The 18,588-nt window shown below is 43.1% G+C and overlaps 1 protein-coding gene across 7 annotated transcripts in view; it reads right to left on the bottom strand.

Moving 5' to 3' along the window:
• Nucleotides 1–16,348, bottom strand: part of ERC2 (ELKS/RAB6-interacting/CAST family member 2) — a 996,291-nt gene extending 979,943 nt beyond the window's left edge. For all 7 annotated transcript variants that reach the window (XM_018038455.1, XM_018038458.1, XM_018038452.1 and 4 more), the window contains exon 1: nucleotides 16,214–16,348. The gene's annotated coding sequence lies outside the window, so the exon portion shown is untranslated. The remainder of the gene's footprint in view (nucleotides 1–16,213) is intronic.

The following is an 18,588-nucleotide window of genomic DNA, read 5'->3' as shown; positions in this document are numbered from 1 at the left end:
TCAATGGAAAAGACCCTGATGCTGGGAAAGATTGAAGGTGGGAGGAGAAGGGGACGACAGAGGATAAGATGGTTGGGTGGCATCACCGACTCAATGGACATGAGTTTGAGCAAGCTCTGGGAGTTGATGATGGACAGGGAAGCCTGGCGTGCTGCACTCCCTGGGGTTGCAAAGAGTCAGACATGACAGCAACTGAACTGAACCGTGAGAAGAGCTCCTCCAAGGAAGGGACCACTCTTCAGCTTGAGTCCCAGAATAAAGACAATGTGGGGTAGAACCATGCAGTACCCAAGAGACAGAAGTAAGCCACCATGATGCAGAGTTGTTATCTCAGTGTAACTTGACAATATCTGGCTAATACACCCAGCTTCCACAACTGCAGTACTAAAACAAAATATTTAATATTTAGGTTAAAATACAAAACAGCATTTCCTCACTGATTGATCTCTCATTTCTTTTCTCCTTTTGCCACAGTACTAATCTAATGCCATCTTTTCAGGGACAAAATGTCTCATGTTAGATCTCTAGATAAATGCAAAGCATTTGTAAATGATGTTTTTTTCAGACAGATACACAGAACCAACCATTTTAACTGCCTCTAAATGTATTTTCTTTATCATTCTTGGGCCTTGATTTCTTCTCTAACAAATAGGTGCTCCTCATGCTTGGACATCAAGATGAAGATAATTATTAGAAAGGCTCAGAGGAGGTCATGTAGTTGCATCAATGGGCATGGGAGGAAATTTATGACTCCAGCGGTCAGCACATGTGTGTGTGCCTGCCCTGGAGTAGAGCCCCATGAAGAGTCCAGTCATGCCTGGTCCAGGAATGCATCCCCACTGGATGTCAGGGGAGGAGAAAAGGGACCTATACATTTGCTACCTGTGATTCCAATTACAATGGATCTGTGAGTTCGAAATTTCTCCATATGATGCCACTGTCTTCCCTGCAGCATTTTGCAAAACAGATGATTCAACTCTGATAGGTGCTTGAAGGCAATAACCACGTCTCAGTCATCTTCAAATCTCAGCACTATTATACTTAAAACAGCACTCAGTGTAGAGCAGTTAAAAGCAAGAGCTTTGAGTCAAGAGCCCAGAATTCAAACTCTAGCTTTTCTACCTACTTGGGTAAAGACCTTGTAACAAATGCCCTTAAGTGCCCCACTAACGTCCCTCTGACTTGAACATTTTAGAGTGCCCCAAAGGACTTCACACAGCCAACATCAGCATCTCTGCTGAGGGACTCTTTTGAACCCTAGAAAACTATTCTACTTTTGCAAGGGGTGGGACGTAAGCGCCAGGGAATTAACCACTCTTAAAAACAATTGACAGGGGCTTCCCTAGTGGCTCAGTGGTAAAGAATCTACCTGCCAATGCAGGAGACATGGGCTCAGTCCCTAATCCAGGAAGATCCCACATGCGATCTAAGTCCGTGTTCCGTAGCTATTGAGCCTGTGCTCTCCAACAAGAGAAGCCACTGCAATGAGAAGCCTGCACATCACAGCTAGAGAGGAGCCCCCACTTGTCAAATCTAGGGAAAGAACTGCACAGGAACGAAGAACCAGCACAGCCAAAAATAAATAAATAAATAAAATTTTTTTTAACTGACAAATATCTATGCACTAGTGTTCATAGATACATTACTCATAATAGCAAAAATGTGGAAACAAACCAAATGTCCATCGACAGATAAACAGATAAACAAAATGTGGTATATAAATACAATGGACTATCACTTATCCTTAAAAAGGAAGGAAACTTCAATACATGCCACAGCATGGATGAGTCTTGAAAACATTATGCTAAGAGATGTAAGCCAGACACAAAAAGACAGATATTGCATGATTCCACTTATAGAAGGTAACTAGAATAATCAAATTCATACAGGCAGACAGTAGAATAGTGGTTGCCAAGGGCTGGGGGCAGGAGGCAATGGGGAGTCATTGTTTAATGGGCACAGAGTTTCAGTTTGTGATGAGAAAAAAATTCTGGAGATAGTGAGTGGTTATAATTACACAACACTGTGAACGTACTGAATATGACAGAATTGGACCCTTAAAGATGGTTTAAATGATAAACACTATGTGTATTTTACCACAATAAAAAATAAAAATAATAAAAATAAATTCTCTAAAAGGAAAGAAAGAACAGCTGACAGAAGTCAGTGGTTATACACCCCTGTTTCCTCAACCCTCACATGAGATCATACAGAGGCAAGCGTTCTACACTCTTCTTCAGAGTTTCCTTGTAAGATTAAAGTCCAGTCATCACTGTAGTAACTTGCTGAATAACATCCCAGCTATCGCTTGCCTTCTCCTCCCTATCTTATATCCATGTTCACCTCCTGGTATTCCCTGTGTGTCCCAAACAATTACTTGTACTAGAATACCAAGGTAAGTATTCTAGAAAGCTTCTCTTTCTGGGAGAAGCTAAACTAAGACAAGCAGGCAAGTTTCTTAACTTCTCTAAGTGCTAATTTACTCATTTTGAGAAATAATACTTGGATTATGGAGGTGCTACCAAGATTAAAAGAGATAATTCTTGATTAGCACAATGTCTGACACACAGAAGGTACTCAAGATGGGTTTTGGAACTTCTGGCCCAATAGTTATCTGCCATTTTGATAAACTATCTCTCTCAGTTTCAGGAACAGACTAGAAATCCGAGAGTTATTCTTTCCCATATTCTGTCTGATTAACACCTCCCATGATTTCACATTCATCATTTAACCACAAAAAGCATGAAAAGGAAATGGAATTTTGCACCCAACACAATTCTTTGCTTAGAAGTGGGCAGAGCCCACAAGGGAAATTAAACAAGCTCCCAAATATCAATCAGCATTTCCAAGGCAGACAGATCACCGTCATACCCTCCTGACCAGGGGAATCAGAGGGCTGTGCGTTTAATTGTACACAAACCTTAATTCTTATCCATCTTTCTCTTTGGCTACAAATATACCATCTTGGCATCACTAAGGCATATGATGAGGACTAAAATGTATTTAGTCTTTTTCTGTTCCACAGTGTACCAAAGGAAACCATGGAATCATGAAAATCCATTGAGGTATATTCTTTGCTAGGTCCATTGTATTTTCTTTGGTTTATCTTTTCTGGTTTGCCAAAATACAGTGAATTTTGTTAAGCGCTATGACCAACAATGCCACTAAGCAAACCAAAGGAATACACTACCAACTCTGGTGGACTTTTCTACATAAGACTGGTGAGTTCGACTTCTATCTATTACTTTTACAGAAAATACCTTTCTTAATATATACGTATATTTGTAAAGCTGAACAAACAAAAGTTGACAACAGTTTTGTTAAAAAGGGAAGCTCCATTCTCCAAAACCAGTAAGCAACAAAATCCCAAGTTACATCTTGATCTTTATCATCATCCACAAAGCTTTTTTTCCAAAATTCCCTATGTCCATAGCCTGCATCTTCTTTCCTATCCCTCACAACAATACAGCATTGGTCACCTTAAGTCCACAGCATCTGACTGAGTATACATCATCAGTATTGGGCATTTTTAATAGTGTCTATCTTTGCCTCAATTACATTATGTTTATGAGGCTCATATTTCTCACCTTATTACTGTCTGTTTTTCCATTTCCACTTACTTTTATAAAATCATGAGAAGATTAAAGAAACACTCAAATGATTACGAAAACTCTGCTATACAAACATGGTGATGTTAAAATATTGGGTTGACCAAGGGTTTTTACCTGAACAAACTTTTGGTCAACTCTATAAAACTATTTTTCGGCAGGTAAGGCCATGATATAGCAGCTCAAATGTTGATTTATACAAGCTGAAGCACAGAAGTGAAGATTAATGTATGAAAGGCAGTTTATTACGCTACCATCTAGACTACAAAAATCATACAGAAGTAAAGTCACAGGCCACTGAGATATACGGCACACTGAAAACAATTTCAGCACATAACTCTCAGTCTTGTACATCTCACAGAGTAATTAAACCATTTTCACGCATGAGCTTTCTCACACCACTTTCAGAAGCCATACCCTATGAATTACTTCAACTATTTCCTTCGATTGGTCTAACAAAGTCTGTTTAATTGCACCCATTAACTGCAAACATTTTAAAATAAGATCTATACTCTGTGCTCTGCTCAAAACTCACTGAAAAGAACCTGGTCCCACCCAACATCCACAGAGATGCTCAAAAACAACATCCCACTATGGATCTTTTATCAGAAGCATCTTCACCTGCAGAAAGTGTGTTTGGTCAATGAAATCAGGTTGGACACTGTAGGATTCCCAAGACCATCTTCATAATCTTTCCATTGTTTTCCAGGTCATCCTGCTAATACCCAGTGTCAAATTCCATACTCCCACCAGCACCAGAAGCAGGTAGTTATTGCAACGAAAGTGGAATGAAAGAAGAATAAAGAGAATTCAGCATCTCTGACTGTGCCAGTCCCCTACTGAAACCCTTTGATGGTTAAGCTTGAACTTGATCGCCTTTAGTAGATCACAGAGTCTTAATGCCTGCTACTCTTCCTGGCCTCTCTCACCTGCCGCCACCCCAAGCCAAGCTAATTTCCAGCTCCACAGGTCTACTTTAATATCCCCAAGCCCCCAAACTTCCATTCTCTTGTTCATCTTTGGATCTGGACTCTTCCCTCTGTTATTGTACCATAAAACCCCAAGTCCACACCAGCTAATTCCATTTACTGTTCTAGCTCACCTTAGGTGTTAACCTTCTTCTAGACATTTCTGTCCATCATTCATCCACGAATCTCCTCACTTCTGGAGGAAGACAGCCTGGGTATTCCCCCATAGGAGCTCCCACTCCAGTAGCCTGCTTACTTGCTTAGTGCCCCACTAAAGGCTCAGCCCCCACCCTGAGCCCCTCAAAATCACCTGCTCTGTACAGCTGTATCCCCTGTGCCAGCAGAGAGCTGGCATGAAGCAAGCACACACATAGAGAGTGAATATATAATATAATGGCTTAACTCTTTGTTAATAAAGTCCATCATGAAAGCATACTGGCCAGTTTTGTTTTCTAGGATAAAATCATTAGTAAAATCACAGTTACTTAGTTGATCCTTTGCATAAAAATCTGCTGTAAAAAAAAATCATTTTAGACCTGGAGAAGGGCCAGATGATTTTGATATATATCAAGAAACAGAAAAATAAGTAGAAAGCTAGTGGTAAAGCCAGGAATAGAATTTAGGTCTCTTGACTCACAGGTCAGGGCTCACATCTCTATATCCAAAAGAATCTGCTCTGAAGTTATTCTAAGTAACTATTCACATTGCTGATTTTAAGGATGTCCTGTCAATGTATTCAAAGTCAATGTATGAAGATAGTTCTTCCTCGGGCTTAAGAAGAATGGAAAGAATTTTCCTTACGCACCCCTACTAACTGCTCTATGCTTGTGAGCCTGATGAACAGCAGTTACTGAAACTCAGGGGCTTTCGTATTCACCCAACACCTAACAGGGTCTATTTCAATGAGCTTCTAAGAAGGCCAACCTTTCACCCCATTTGCTACCCAACCTCCTGCATGCCCCCATGGAGAAGTTTCAGACACAAGATGACTGCTGCTGCTGCTACTGCTAAGTCGCTTCAGTCGTGTCCGACTCTGTGCTACCCCATAGATGGAAGCCCACCAGGCTCCCCAGTCCCTGGGATTCTCCAGGCAAGAACGCTGGAGTGGGTTGCCATTTCCTTCTCCAATGCATGAAAGTGAAAAGTGAAAGTGAAGTCGCACAGTCGTGTCCAACTCTTAGCGACCCCATGGACTGCAGCCCACCAGGCTCCTCCATCCATGGGATTTTCCAGGCAAGAGTACTGGAGTGGGGTGCCATTGCCTTCTCCACACAAAATGGCTAGAGAACCAAAATGGGGTGGGGGAGAGCGTAGAGGGAATTTGGAATTTTACCCAAAATGAACAAAAAACAATCACCAGGAGGAAAGAAAACACATCTAAAGCCCTCTCCTGAGAGCTAAACGTGGAACAGGGTCAACAACACAGCTCCACTAGGATCCTGCCTTTTGAACCAGAGCCTTGCTTCTCCAGGGATGGCAGTTAGCTTGGAGCCAGCTGTCAGGAAGGCAGAATGGCTAACATGCCTTAAAACAGGAACAAGAAAGCCATCATGGTAGGAGTTTGGCATCTACTCCAGGTTGACCAAGAATATAACTAGAGATCAGACCAATCTCACATCTTACCAAACCACTCAGCCTTCCACCTTCAGAGTGTTATTCTCCACCCTCAGAGCAGCCCCCAGACTCCAAATCACCTTGGGGCCCTACTTTCAATCACCCTGGGCCCACAGAGGCTGTACTGCTCATCCTTCACTCTTCCCTTGTTTTCGAGAAATCTGCTACATAGAACAGTAACTAGTGAGCACAAGTTGGTATAATTCCTTACATAAAACCCTGCCCTTTCTTGCTATAATTAGCCATACTGTTTTAAGGGAAAGCCTCTCACAGTTTGCAGAAGGATCTGAGTGTATTCTTAAAGAACACACTGCTCAATTCCCATTCAAGCCTTTGTCTTCTGAACCACTAAGAAGCTGCCTTGAATTAATAGTGTGCTCTTAATACACTTACAGGGGAAGGCACTTCGCTGCCTTTGATTCATTCATATTCTGAAATCAGAGAATGACAACTGCCTTTAGGGGTGAAAAGCTGTAAGGCAGGAAGAAAGATGGAATGTTATTAGGCTCCCATGCATACACATAGACGTGCGTGCACACGCTGCGCATATACAGGAGAAGTAAGAGAGCAAAATATAGAATTTGAAGAAAACACAGCAAAGTAAAACTTCTGGTATAAGACATCAATGAACACTGTCACTGACCTTCCATCTATAGGTGTACCTACCCCAGAGAGAGCTGCTGGTATAAGGCATCTATGAATGTTCCCACTGGACTTCCATTGATAGGTGTACCTACCCCAGATATATCCAGCAACCCAACCCATCCTCCCCATCTGCTGGAGGTGCAATCTCACCATTAACTTCCAGGAAAAATTCATCACTTAATTCCTTCCTAAAAGTGCTGGCTGCCTTACTTTTCTTCTCTCTCTCTCCCTTTTAATTTTGTTGAGTGCCCACTAGGTGCCAGCAACTAGAGATTTCCTGGAACTTCAAAGCGACACTTCTGAAAAATGAAAGTGGAGAAGGGATGTGCAAGATGTTAAAAGCGGAACTTGAGGCACAGTCTTGGGAAACAGGGCCAGTCAGATGCTAAGGAAATCCAGCTAGAGCAGAAGTTGAACCGGCCCAAGAGAGGGGTGACCAATTACATCAGCAATTAAGTCAGTGAGAGAGTGGCCTTGAATTTCCCCAGCTGAGACACGGTGAATTTGGCCCCAGCCATAAACAAGAGACAATCTGGCTGTTGCTGGTGCCTTTTCCTTGACATTGGTGGGGCTCAGTGGTTGCTTCTGTTGTTACCGTGTGAAAACACTCTCCTACTACACCTAGTGCTAACTCAACAGCCTGAGAGCCAGGCAGATGTGGGTTCAAGTTCTGGCTTTCCCACGGCATGAACTTTAAGCAAGTTCCTCTGATCATTTATTTAATCAACAAATACTTATTTAGCAACCACAATGTGTCAAAGATTCTTCTAAGCACTGGGGGTTAAAGTGCAAATAAGCACTTTGCCTTCTGAGCAAAAGGCAAAAACTCTTGCCTTCATAGGTTATCAAATTCTTTGAGTCTCAGTTTCCTCACCTATAAAATGGTGATAATATACCTGCCATTATAGGCACTATGAGATGAGGAATATAAAGCACCTACCACATAGTAAATGCTCATAACTGGTACCCTTCATAGAACAGAGAAAAGTTATTCACAACCCCCAACTACAGTGTAAGCTCCAAGTGAGGAACTATCTATGGTTCATCCATATTCCTTCAGTACCTATACATAGTAGATGCTCAATAAATATTTCACAAATCAATGAGCCCTCAATCCACCGTAGCCATTATTATGGTAACTGAAAATAATCATTCTTCCCCTAGCCACTGAGGTTCTATTACCTTAAAAAGAAATAGGGCATAAATTAAACACTTTCTTTTTAAAGTAAGGTGTGCTATACAATATTTATTTGAACTTTTTTTTTTAACATGAGAGCAAACATAGTTAAGTATTCCAATTCACGGGGCTTCCCTGGTGACTCAGGGGTAAAGAATTTACCTACAATGCAGGAGACACAGGTTCAATACCTGCGTTGGGACGATCCCCCGGAGAAGGAAATGGCAATCCACTGGGGTATTCTTGCCTGGGAAATCCCATGGACAGAAAAGCCTGGCGGGCTTTTCCATGGGGTCGCAAAAGAGTCGAACACAACTTAGCGACTAAACAACAACATTCCAAATCATAAAACCTATGAGTACAGAGACCTACACAGACAGTAAATGTACATGCTGCCTTCTATTTTCCCAAGCACAAAGTAAGGACAAGCTGGCCAGGCCTCAGGTTGATCCAGAAGACCCTTCAAAAGCAAGTTAATAAAGTTTAGCAGATAAACTAAAGATGCTAAAGATTGCTAAAAGATGATCTATTAGTAAAGATAAGTTCCTTAAAATGCTGCATAAACAATCACAAAATCTCAATAGCTTAAAACAACAAAGGCTTATTTCACTATAACATATAGTCACATCATATGTCCAACGCCAACTGACTGGAAGATTTGTTCATTTAGTAACTTAGGGACTATGGCACATGGAGGTTCCATCTCAACAGGTGTTTCCATGATCATCACAGCAGAAGAGAGTATTGGACGGTCTCACACTGGAAATGAAGTGTTCTAGAAACAGAGGCGACACAAGTCACTTTCAACATATACCTAGAGAAAAAGTAGCCATGGTAGACACTAAAATCTCTACCCTCAGTTCAGTTCAGTTCAGTTACTCAGTCATGTCCGACTCTGCGATCCCATGAACTGCAGCATGCCAGGCCTTCCTGTCCACCACCAGTCTCTACCGAGGATGATACTAAAACACAGCAAGCTGTGGAATAACAAAGTGATTTGTTAAAGAGGATGCTCCAATAAAACATCTGGGCAACTCTAAGATTCACATAATCCTGGACCTGGGAGAACATGTAGGAGACATTTCAGAGCAGTAGCCTCAATATAAAGACATCCCAGACTACATAAACCCCCGGCCCTGAATTTTCAGAGCAACTCTGCTTTTTTCTATATTAAACTGAAGGTCCAGACAATTTTTTATTCAGGAAACAAAAGTTCCTACAGCTGAAAAACATTTGAAAACCACTAATGTAAACCAAATCCTTTATTTTATAGATTAAAAAAAGTAGAGAAACAGGGAGAAAGGAGGCCCAGGAAGTTAAATTGACCCTACCCCACCTCTAAGAAAGCACCAAAATGTTTAGCAGATGTGGAAAAAAGTCCGCTGACAGAACTCGTTGTGCTGTTGCACCACTCTCTGGCCTTACCCTTCATCTCTGCTACCTTCAACTGGTGCAGCAGAGCCAGACCCAGATCAAAATCATGTCATACAAGGTCATCAAGGGTTCAATAAACGGTACAGACAAGTAGAAGTCCCCATCTATTGCTCTAAATAATGATTCACAGCCCATTAACAGTTCTCTACGTTACTCATTCCCTACTTCCTGGCAAAGGTGAAACTATTAGTAGAAATTAATACTAACCTGCAGAAGACTTCAGTTTTGTTCTCAGAAGATAACATGTTAATAGCCGACTATGATTTGTGTTCTGTCAGTTCCAGTCTCTTCTCACATTCCCAACTCACCTTTGTGTTGAGCTTTTCGTCCAGTTTCATTCACACTAAAGCACTGGGTGACATCAAAGTCTCACTGGTCCTCCAAACTCCAGTCTCTGTCTTTGTCTTATACAGCAGCCCCTCAGTATCTGCAGGAGATTGGCTCCTAGAATGCCCGTGGATACCAAAATCCAAGGATGTTCAAGTCCCTTACAGTCAACCCTCCAGACTCAGAATCTCCATATATTGAGGGCCAGCTATATTCTTTTGCCCAGTAATAAAACTCAAACTTTTCAGCCTGGAATCCAGTTTCCTCCCTCAATTTTACTCCAAACTACTTTTCCAACAGTGTCTCCATTGTGGTACTTATCTGCCCAGCCAAAGGCAGTATGATGACCCTAAAAGTCAAAATGACTCAGTAATGAATCCTAGATCTTGTGCAAATGCCTTAATCTGATTTTCATATTCTCACCCTTGAAATAGGTATGATAGCATCTATTTGCAGAGGCTCTTGAGAAGTTATATGTATCAGTGAAGATTATGTTTGACTACAAGTAACAAATCGTGGCTTACAACTAAGGAGGTTATTTGTTTTAAGTAATAAGAGGTATTGACTTAACAGGGGAAGGCAGTCTAGGCTTGTACTATGGCTCAATAATGTCATCAAAACCAACAGCCTTCCAGGTTCCAGCTTTGTCATGTTTAATATATGCTACCCGTCTCCTGAGGTACCTGCACACAAGTCAAGAAGCAGAAGTTAGAACCAAAAATGAAAAAAACTGACTGGTCCAAAATTGGGAAAAGAGTGTGACATGGCTGTATACTCTCACCTGCTTATTTAACTTCTACACAGAGTACATCACTCGAAACAGCAGGCTGGATGAATCACGAGCTGGAATCAAGATTGCTGGGAGAAATATCAACAATCTCAGCTCTGTAGATGATACCACTCCAATGGCAGAAAGTGAAGAGGAACTAAGAGTCTCTTGATGAGGGTGAAAAAAGAGAGTGAAAAAGCTGGTTTAAAACTCAACATTCAAAAAACTAAGATCATGGCATCTAGTCCCATCACTTCATGGCAAGTAGAAGGGGAAAAAATGGAAGCAGTGACAGATTTTATTTTCCCGGGCTCCAAAATCACTGTGAGCAGCGACTGGAGCCATGAAATTAAAAGATGCTTGCTCCATGGAAAGAAAGCTATGACAAACCTAGACAGCATATTAAAAAGCAGAGACATCACTTTGCCCTATGGTTTTTCTAGCAGTCATGTATAAATGTGAGAGTTGGACCATAAAGAAGGCTGAGCACAAAAGAATTGATGCTTTCTAATTGTGGTGAGAAAGAAGACTCTTGAGAGTCCCTTGGACTGTAAGATCAAACCAGTCAATCCTCAAGGAAATAAATCCTGAATATTCATTGGAAGGACTGATGCTGACGCTGAAGCTGCAATACTTTGGTCACTTGATGTGAAGAGACGACTCATTGGAAAAGACCCTGATGCTGGGAAAGGCTGAAAGTAAAAGGAGAAGGGGGTGGCAGAGGATGAGATGATTAGACAGCATCACTGATTCAGTGGATATGAATTTGAGCAAAGTGCGGGAGATAATGGAGCAAAGAGGAGCCAGGTGTGCTGTAGTCCATGGAACTGCAAACAGTCAGACATGAGTGAACAACAACAATAACTTATCTTTGTTAATGAAGCTGGCTGCTGCTCCTCAAGGCACTGTACCCATTTTCCCCACAGCAAGAAGCAAAAAGGGGTCAAAGCATCATTATTAAGACCTGAGTTTCGTGGCCATTCACATAAGAGAGTATGGGAGTGTGAGACAGGCATATTCCCATCTCAAACAAAACTGGAGTTCCTTTAGTGAGAAAGGAGAGAATGAATACTAGATAGGCAATCAGAAAGTAGGTCTACCCCAATATTAAATGATATATTTACCAATATATCCAAATATTAAATGATATATTTCACGTAAAGTGCTAAGCAGAGTGGAGAGTTCCTAGCACATAATTAACTGCTCAATAAAAGCGAGGCTATAATTACTATTATTATAATTATTATTGTCATTATCACCTTATTATTCACCCCTCTAGCCAAATGGAATAACTCATTATAGCCAGCTGTGCACCTTATACTTCCACTATATCCCCTGTTCTATCTCTAACACTATCACTGCTTCAAGGACGCAGGAAAATGCCATTTCATCTACAAAGTGTTTCCTGACACCTACTCCTAATAAGTTCTATGGTAACAGGACTCATATCAGACAATAACTCCTGAGCTCCTCACTCCACTGAGCACAGTCCCTCAAACACAGTAGGTGCCTGGATCATTTAAGTAATTCATGTATATACTCATGTATATATCCATACCTGCTTTTACAGTCAATCCTCCAGAATCAAACATGGTATATTCCTGAAATGCAAAATACTATGCTTATATGTCATGAAAATGGGGGTAGGAGTGACGGGAAGACTGCATTCTCCAAGAACAAGGAGAAAAAATTACAAAATTCTAAAAAAAAAAATTTATTCTTTTTACACATTGTAGGAGTTCAGATTATAGTTCATTAAATATTCTTTCCCCAACTAGGGACAGAGTCTACTTTCAACCATGGATACTGGGCTTCACCATCTAACTTGGTATATCCAAAAATATCATTAATGGAAATGACATTAGCTTATACAGTTTGACTTGGCTCTTGAATACACTGATCTGCCATGAGAAGAACATGGCCCACATAGCTGCTATCCCTTCAGCCTGGGTCCCAGAACGCAGGTGGAACAGCTCAGGATCCAAGCTACAACCTACAGCAAAGCCATCACGGAAGCCCAACCTCGATCAGCCAAAAATAACAGTCAGCTGACAGACTCATAAGGGTGAGAATAAATACCTGTTGCTGTAAGTCCAGGAGTTTTGTTACACAACAAAAGGTGACTCATTTTTCTTTTACCATTTGATATAATTTCACATTTCTTACATAATCATTCATTTTGCTCCTTTTTTTCTCATAAAAAAGAAGTTATTGAAGCCTCTCTGTCTTTGGTACACCTAATGATTTCTATCTTTGGATCAACTATTTTAAATTTACGAGGCCTACCTTATCATTAATATCAATGCTTCTGTTTTCCTTTTGTTCTACTATCTTTCTAAAATGAGGAAAATCACAATAAAGTAGCAAGGAATAATATGAACATTGCTAAAATTCAACTGTTGGCTAGCAGGTAGATCTCCCATACGACAGCCAACGTGTTAAGCTATTAGCTGATGAAAAGGGTTATTAAAGGGAGTCCTAGTAAAACAAATAAAAATGTTAATTGTACAAAGTCAGCACTACCAAAATCAAAGACTATCTGTTGAGGTGAATTTGTAGACTCCAATACCATTCATCTAAACTCACTTTTCAGGATACCTATTTTGGCAAACCATGACCATTGAGTTTCGTCAATGGGAAGAAGACACTGAAAGGCTAAAGTCTGTGGCTTTTGTTACATAAAAAAAGCAAGAGAGCCATATTGTTGTAATAGGATAATTTTAAATATAACTATATTTAATCACTAATGAAAAAGAATCCCTTTGTAAGTGGAAAAGAAAATAAAATTCCTATCCTTTAGAGAAGAAAAAATAAAGCCAGTTGAATGAAAAGAGTATGTATTCAACTAAGACCTACTCACAACTCCAGCTGGAACCTTAAGGTATCAAGGAAGATGAAAGAGTGTACATATTCTTTTGTTTTACTTTCTTTGAAGTCATCATTAAGTTTGGAACCAAATTTCCTTTGGGCCTGAGTTGACATACTGGAAATATACAACACACAAAGTTACCTAATTTGCTTGATGGTGGAGGAAAGAGCCTTCAAAGTGGCGAGGCAAAGAGCACAGCGCAAAGACCATTAATGTCACAGCGGACTCTTAACAGAATAAGCCCTATGTCAGCTGGAAGAGTACATACTGCAGACTGAACCCAGGCAGACTGCACAACCAGAATTTGAATTCAAAGCCATGCCCAAGGTCACGGGGTCTGGATCAGAGTAACATGGGCTCAAGTTCTTACTCTCACACTAAACTGTAGCAATATACTTAATTTATTTTTGTTTCCTTATCTATAATTTGGGGATAATAATAGTCCTACCTACCTCATAAGGGCTTCCCTGGTGGCTCAGACGGTAAAGAATCTGCCCACAATGCAGGAAGATCCCCTGCAGGAGGAAATGGCAACCCACTCCAGAATTCTTACCTGGAGAATCCCATGAACAGAGAAGCCTGGCAGACTACAGTACACGGGGTCACAAAGAGTCACACAACTGAGTGACTAACGCACACACACATACACCTCATAGGGGCTCTGCAGGATTTAATAAAGAAAATACATGTAAAGTACCCCTAAAGTGCTTGCATATGCAATAATAATGATGATGATAACTGACAAACCTGGCTCCTACATGAGGACTATTCTAATCAGTGTACTCTAGCCCACAATCTGTTCATGATATGTTCAATGCAGAGCTTTATATTCACATTCAGGTACGTCTTCTGTAAGGTGACAGCTCTCCGGATCAATCGGTAATTTTTCCACTGAATTAAGGGAGAAGAGTAGTGAAAAATTAGCCGTTCACTAATAGAGAGTTGAGAAGGATCTGGTTTTCTACCCACAATCCATCCACCCTCAAAAATCTTGCTGGTGAAAGCCATGCTTCCATCACGATTCATACACCACCCTCCCAAACTGTGAAGGCTTTAATTAAAGCAGAGACGCAAACCAACAAGATGGCTCATCTTAGAAGCAAATTCACCTTAAAGGCAAACTCGTCTACCCTCCAGAAAGCATCTGGCTTGACCCCACTGCCACCTCCAAACTGACATCCAAACTGGAAGTGAAGAAGGCAGGTTTCACTTCCAGAAGTTGAGTTACACCGTCAAAAACTAAAAGAATCCCTTCTATTCATGGTAATTCAAATAAAGCATGTTTGCCTGCTAGGAAAATATCTTTATAAATCCCCCCAATAGAGCAAAGAGCTAAGTACTGTATACTGAGAAACAATGTGACTTTACAAGGACAAGATTGACCATAGGAGACAAAGTGCCACACCCTTTTCCAGATAGCTCAAGAGTAAATGGTATCTCTTATAAAGCAGCCTGAAATTCTAGAGAAATCGGTTGACAATTCTAATCCCCAACACACTCTCCCATTTCATCCTTTATACAGATTCATTTCATTTTCATTTCTAAGCGAATGGCCTGAGCATCCCCAACTACTACAGCTAAAACGGGGGTGACAAATACAAGCGAAGCATTCTTGCTTCTGAGCCCATTTTTGAAGAGTTTTCTTCCCGCTTGTCTGCCTCTCACAGCTGGAACCTCACACCTGGTGTAAACCAATGGTTAAGTAACACCACTGATTTAAAAAGCCAACCAGGAAACTAACCATGACAAGTGGGAACTGCCCTCCTCTCTCAAGCATTGATTGGCTCTTGAGGTTCCAGCGGTCCCCGTTCTGCCCACATAAGTGGCAGGTGTGGCTGTCAATCACAGAGGGAGCTGACAATTCACCGCTCCGGGAGTAAATTGCCTTTCATCCAGCAAAGGCAGGTAGCCGCCTAAAATCGATCTGCTCGTAACAGAGGGGACCCTCCCTCTGAGGCAAGGAGAAAAGAGACCCTTAAGTACAAAATTAAAAGGGCAAGGCCGATCCGAGTTTACGAGAGCTGTTTTATTATCCCGCACCAAAGCAGCCCTTAATCTTCACTGTCCTAAGATGATCTTTCAAAGGCTCGGACAATAATTTAAAAATAAAATGAATAGGTACAACCCTATAAGTATCCCTTCTCTTGTATAATTCGGAGATGGGAAGGGGGAGAGAAAGCAGTTCGTTCAGTTTAATTTCACATCGTATTCGTTTTCATGGACCACCACCCGCTACTCCTCGCCAATAAATCCGGCTTCATTTTCCCTGACACGGATTTTTTTTTTTTTTTAAACACGCTCCCCTCGGAGCCCACCGAAGCAGCCAGGTCCCCACCCCCTGGGCTGGGGCTCCACCTTCCTCTACTTTGTTCTGCCTGGGGATTTCCCGAGACCCTTGCCCCGGCGAACACCCCCACCCTTCAAGGCAAAAGGGGGGAAAGCCAGGCGAAAGAGGGGGAGCAGAAAAGAAGAAAGGCGAGAGCAGTCTGGGTGGCTGCCGGGGAGGGACTGCGGGAGGTGGCCCGGGCCGCCGGGTCGAGCGAGCAGCGCCCGCGCGCCTGAGGAAGCCGTGCACTTGTTCCAATCCGGGGGTTTCTACATCAAGACAAATCCGCCCTTAGGCCGCCCCATCCTTTCCCCTGCCCCAGCAAGCCCAAGTAGAGGCGGGTGGTTCACCCCTCGGCTACCCCCGATAACGCATTGCAGCTCCCCACGAGTGAGGGGGACCCGGCACGAGGGATGCCCCGGAACGGCCACCCGGAGGGAGCCGGGCACCCAGCGGCCCCGGCCCCGACGTCTCACCTTTCCGATGCTCGCCCCGGGGCCGTCCCACATGGATTTTTACAACCTCACGTCTCCTGGCCCCGGGCGGCCGGGAGGAGCCGGAGCCGGCGCCAGAGCCGGAGCCCGAGCGTGCAGGATCGGGAGGAGGAGAAGGAGGAGCGGGGCGGGGAGGGAGGGAGCCAGCGAAGGAGGAAGGGCGCCGCTCGCAGGGCCGAGGCCGGGCGCCGGGCCGGGCGGGGCCGACGGCCGAGGGGGCGGCACCCGCCGCAGTCCCGAGACGCGCGCTCGCGCGGGCGCAGCCAGACCTGCGCTCCGCCGCGCCCCCAGCCCCGCCGCTCCGCGCGCTCTCTCGCTCGCTCGCTCGCTCTCCGCGGCCCTGACACATTCCCAGCATTCCCGAGGAGCCGCTAGGGGGGCCGGGGCTGGGACGCGGGCACCTCCGCGGGGGGCAGCAGAGAGCGCCCGGCCCGGGCTGGGTGCGGGCGCTGGGGGTTTTCCAGCGCCTCTTCCCGGGAGGCCACCGTCTCAGCTTCTCGTCTCCATCTCATGTTCCCGACGCTCCTTGCCCGGTACCCACCTCCAAAAGCTGCCAGGTACTCCGGAGAAATAGGTGGCTTCAGCGACACGGACAGGGATGACACTTGGTGGAGGGGATGCAACTATCTTTCAAGTTAAGCTTTAGAGTGGGAGTCGAGGTTTCCTTACCCTGGCGCCCTCCCATTAGCTTAGTTTTCTTTAGGAGTCTGAGGGGATTTCACCAGGAATTTACTTGTTCCTTCAAGGAAAGAAGAGAATGGAAGATGAATGGAGCGAGGAAAAAATACCATCATCACCATCATCATCATCATCATCATAGCTGCCATCATTCACTGAGTGCCTCGTCTGCACCCAGCAAAGTGTGTGCATTATCCTATTGAAGGCAGGACGATGGTGTCAGTTCATTCACATTCATGCTGCTGCTAAGTCACTTCAGTCGTGTCCGACTCTGTGCGACCCCATAGACGGCAGCCCACAGGGCTCCCCCGTCCTTGGGATTCTCCAGGCAAGAACACTGGAGTGGGTTGCCATTTCCTTCTCCAAATAAACACTTGTAAATACACCTCAATGTAATGTGCATGAGGAGTTGGACAGGGTTTGCATTGGAAAAACCTCCCACCCAACAAGTCTGGAGCCTCATCTGCTACCATTGTCTATTCAGGGAGTCCAAAGGTCATGGAAATCTCCAGATTTGGGCTCTTTCACTGAGTAGTCAATTTGCAGGACTAAAGCAGTGATTTCCTTCCTATTGCAGTGAGTCTTCCGGACGTTCAGACAAATGAAGCAAATCCAGACATGGGATGTCTGGGTGAGCAGAGGTATGGAATCATCCAAGACCAGGGATGACTTCTTTTTTCTTCCTCTCAGAATTCAAATATTAAATGAAGGACTTTGCCTGTGAAACAGGAGCATGCCTTCCTGTCTCAGCCCAAGTGCCCTAGTCCTTAAGCCTTTCTTTGTGTGTGTAGGTGTATGCCCTTCAGTCTTACCCAACTCTTTGCGACCCCAGGGACTGTAGCCCTCAAGGCTCCTCCCTCCATGGGATTTCCCAGGCAAGGATACTGGAGTGGGTTGCCATTTCCTTCTGCAGGGGATCTTCTCAACCCCAGAATCAAACCCATATCTCATCTCCTGCATTAACAGGTAGATTTTTTTTTTTTATCACTGTGCCATCTGGAAAGCCTAAACTTTCCTTTTACAACTGGTATTTAAGATTTTTCACAGATTCATGGTCCCTGAGGTCTCTTTGCCCACATCCTCTTCTGTCAGTCACCAAAAAAATCAGCACTCACTCTATAGACCTGCATGCTCTGTGGACAAAAGCAAGTTACACCTGTTGTGTTTAGTTTCCCATGTACATTCATGATACCCTCAAGTGAAAAGATTTGCTGTAGAGATGAATACATAGTCCAGGAGTCCTTTGAGTAGACCTATAATCCCATGTCTTTCAAAATGTGACCAACATTTTATAGAGTACCTTTTATGTGCAGCACTTATGTCTTCTCAACTACTCTCACAAAAACTCTGGAAAATGTTGCTGTCTTCTAGAAAAGTTGGATAACATGTCCAGCTAAGAGTGTATTTAAATTTATGCCTAAGCTTCACTACTCCTGGGCACCCTATCTCTTTCCCTTCGATCCTTGGATTCTAAACAGGAATCCTTGGACTTCATGGGGAGAGTTTGTTTCCCAGAGAGATCTATGGTTCTCAGCAAATTTCTTTCACATTGGGTCCTTGAAAGAGTAATGAATAATTGCTCTAAGGAGAAAGCAACTTTATATAGAACAAGGACTGGAAGCTTTATGGATCTTAAAAGTCACCTTTATCCTTTTGAGACTTAGCTTTCTTACCTGAAA

This window comes from Capra hircus, chromosome 22 (genome assembly GCF_001704415.2).
Source record: "Capra hircus breed San Clemente chromosome 22, ASM170441v1, whole genome shotgun sequence".
Taxonomy (NCBI): Eukaryota; Metazoa; Chordata; class Mammalia; order Artiodactyla; family Bovidae; genus Capra; species Capra hircus.
Note: the sequence above shows the minus strand (reverse complement) of the source record. Positions and strands in the feature narration are given on the sequence as shown.